This window comes from Muntiacus reevesi, chromosome 9 (genome assembly GCF_963930625.1).
Source record: "Muntiacus reevesi chromosome 9, mMunRee1.1, whole genome shotgun sequence".
Taxonomy (NCBI): domain Eukaryota; kingdom Metazoa; phylum Chordata; class Mammalia; order Artiodactyla; family Cervidae; genus Muntiacus; species Muntiacus reevesi.
Genome location: NC_089257.1, coordinates 14420976 through 14424786, shown reverse-complemented (window position 1 = coordinate 14424786; position 3811 = coordinate 14420976). Strand labels below are relative to the sequence as shown.

Here is a 3811-nt window from a genome sequence, read left to right as displayed (position 1 = left end):
CATTCAAAATACAATGAGATAAAGAACACTGAAAAATGCTATAAGGATAATAAAACTATAAGCTCCAAACTTAAATGATTCCTTAAATTCAGAATATCTTATAATAGACTAAAAAGAATTGTGGCTAAAGTCAGAAGTCTGGTTCTGAGTTCCAGAATTCACTACTTTCTGTGTGATCTTGGGTAAATAACATATTCTCTGAGCCTTAGATTTTTGATTTATAAATTGTTAGATTGGTCACATTTAATGCTGAAGAAGTTTATATTGGCTAAATGAATGATATCATAGTAAGTGGATTATAATCTTGTTTGCACTGCCCAACATCCTGTATATCCAGTGAATTCATTATGATCAGTGTTCCTTTTATTACAGGGCTCTCAGTAGCCCTTATCCAGAACACCTGAATGGATTCCCTGGCGAGGACCAATAACGTGACTGAGTTAATCATCGCCGGTCTTTTCCGGGACCCAGAGGTGCAGCGAGCGTGCTTTGCGGTCTTTCTGCCCGTGTGCTTGGCCACGGTGGTGGGCAACGGCCTCATCGTCCTGACGGTTGGAGTCAGTCAGAGCCCGCGTGCCCCCATGTACTTCTTCCTGAGTCACCTGTCGCTGGTGGAGATCAGTTACTCCTCCACTGTTGCCCCTAAATTCATCACAGACTTACTTTCCGAGATTAAAACCATCTCCCTGGAGGGCTGTGTGGCTCAGATCTTCTTCTTTCACTTCTTTGGCGTTGCTGAGATCTTCCTGCTCACGGTGATGGCCCATGACCGCTACGCGGCCATCCGCAAGCCCCTGCACTACACGGCGTCATGAGCCGGCCCGTGTGCCGCCGTCTGCTGGCTGCTTCCTGGCTGGGGGCTTTTTTCACTCCACGGTTCAGATCATTATCACTCTCCAGTTGCCCTTCTGCGCCCCAACGTGATTGACCACTCCTTCTGTGACCTCCATCCCCTGTTCAAGCTTGCCTGCGCTGACACCTCTGTGGAGGGGGTCGTTGTGCTGGCCAACAGTGGATTAATCTCCGTCTTCTCCTTCCTCCTCTTGGTGTCCTCCTATGTTGTCATCCTGCTCAGCCTGAGGAACCGTTCAGCAGAGGGCAGACGCAAAGCCCTCTCCACCTGCGCCTCTCCCCTCACGGTGGGCGCCCTGTTCTTTGGCCCCGCCATCTTCCTCTACATGCGGCCCGCCTCCACCTTCACTGAGGACAAGCTGGTGGCCGTGTTCCACACGGTGGTCACCCCCATGCTGAACCCCGTCATCTACACACTCAGACATGCAGAGATGAAAATCGCCTTGAGGAGGCTGTGGGGCAGGAACGTTAACTCAGGGGTGGAGTAACAATGGAAACCTTAAAAAACTGAGCACGCATATGCTGACTAAACAAGTTTGCTTTTAGTGAACTACGAGGAACAGAGCGAAAGCTCACCTAGTCATGACTATTTTGTATTTTAGGTGAGGGCTTTAAATTCCATAAAATAAGTGAGATGCCTTTCACAGCCCTCTGTATTTTGGAGAAAGTTGAAAATTGAGCTGCGTTGCTATTTTCCTTCATGTTCTATAGTACACAGGGCATGGGCTTTAGGGAGGGATCGCCTGGATTGGATTCCCACTCCGTCACCTTCTACCTACGAAGCCTGGGTTTGTTTACTTTACCTCTCAGTGTTAGCATGCTGTGGTGTGTGGAAAGATTGTGGTCCTGGGAGAAAGAAGTTTACGTTTTATTCTTTCCCTCTGTCAATGTGCTCTTGTGGGAATCCCTGGAAGGCTTTTCTATCAATATTTCATCTTATGTCTAGTTAAGGAGTGTGGGGGAGAAGGAAATGGCAACCCACTTCAGTATTCTTGCCTGGAGAATCCGATGGGTAGAGGAGCCTGGTGGGCTGTGGGCCATAGGGTCCCAAAGGGTCGGACTCGACTGAAATGACTTAGCGTGCACAGGGAGTCTGGTATGGGCATGTACCCACTGGTATATTTAAAATGGGTAATCAACAAAGGTTACTGTATAGCACATGGAACTCTGCTTAATGTTATGTGGCAGCCTGGATGGAAGGGGCATTTGGGGAAGAATGGGTACATGTATACCTATGACTGAGTCCCTTCACTGTTCACCTAAAACTATTACAACATTGTTAGCTAATCACCTAAAGCCCAATACAAAATAAAACTTTCAAAAATGTTAAAAACTGAAAAAACATTACTAACAATATAACTATTTCAACTTTTCTAGTAAGTGAAACTGTTATTTGATCTCCCATCTCTGTGACATCTGCACTCAGCACATCTCTTTCATCCTTTCATATACTGTTATGGATGACTTTTCAAACCAGTAAGAATAGTCTTGACCAATTAAGTTTGTCAAAGTTCACTTAGCAGTAATCATCTTATCAGTTCTTGACAACTGTATACATAATTCTATCATAGCAGGAAGTTTTTCTCTCTGATTTTTTTTTTTTTTTTGCCTTTTTTTTTTTTAATTTTTCAGTGGGTTTTGTCATACATTGATGTGAATCAGCCATAGAGTTACACGAATTCCCCATCCCGGTCTCCCATCCCACCTCCCTCTCCACCCGATTCCTCTGGATCTTCCCAGCCCAACAGGCCTGAGCACTTGACTCATGCCTCCCACCTGGGCTGGTGGTCTGTTTCACCACAGATAATATACATGCTGTTCTTTCGAAACAAAAGACCTATACACAGAAAACTATAAAACATTGATGAAAGAAATCAAAGAGGACACAAACAGATGGAGAAACATACCGTGTTCATGGATTGGAAGAATCAATATTGTCAAAATGGCTATTCTACCCAAAGCAATCTATAGATTCAATGCAATCCCTATCAAGCTACCAATGGTATTTTTCACAGAACTAGAACAAATAATTTCACAATTTGTATGGAAATACAAAAAACCTCAAATAGCCAAAGTAATCTTGAGAAAGAAGAATGGAACTGGAGGAATCAACCTGCCTGACTTCAGACTCTACTACAAAGCCACAGTCATCAAGACAGTATGGTACTGGCACAAAGACAGAAATATAGATCAATGGAACAGAGTAGAAAGCCCAGAGATAAATCCACGAACCTATGGACACCTTATCTTTGACAAAGGAGGCAAGGATATACAATGGAAAAAAGACAATCTCTTTAATAAGTGGTGCTGGGAAAACTGGTCAACCACTTGTAAAAGAATGAAACTAGAACACTTTCTAACACCATACACAAAAATAAACTCAAAATGGATTAAAGATCTAAATGTAAGACCAGAAACTATAAAACTCCTAGAGGAGAACATAGGCAAAACACTCTCTGACATAAATCACAGCAAGATCTTCTATGACCCACCTCCCAGAATATTGGAAATAAAAGCAAAAATAAACAAATGGGACCTAATGAAACTTAAAAGCTTTTGCACAACAAAGGAAACTATAAGTAAGGTGAAAAGACAGCCCTCAGATTGGGAGAAAATAATAGCAAATGAAGCAACAGACAAAGGATTAATCTCAAAAATATACAAGCAACTCCTGAAGCTCAATTCCAGAAAAATAAATGACCCAATCAAAAATGGGCCAAAGAACTAAAGAGACATTTCTCCAAAGAAGACATACAGATGGCTAACAAACACATGAAAAGATGCTCCACATCACTCATTATCAGAGAAATGCAAATCTCTCTGATTTTTTTAAGTGGAAAAAACATAAAGGCGATTTTTAGGAATTTATGTTCTCAAGTATCAACCCTATTAAAGTTGTATATTTTAAAAAAAATACTTAATTTTAGTTTCCCCCCCTTCATTAACCTCAATCCAATGC

General features: G+C 42.4%; 1 pseudogene; it reads left to right on the top strand.

Annotated features, from left to right (window-relative positions):
- The first annotated feature begins 404 nt into the window (after positions 1–404).
- Positions 405–1340, top strand: LOC136175731 (olfactory receptor 4B1-like; annotated as a pseudogene).
- Positions 1341–3811: the final 2471 nt, after the last annotated feature.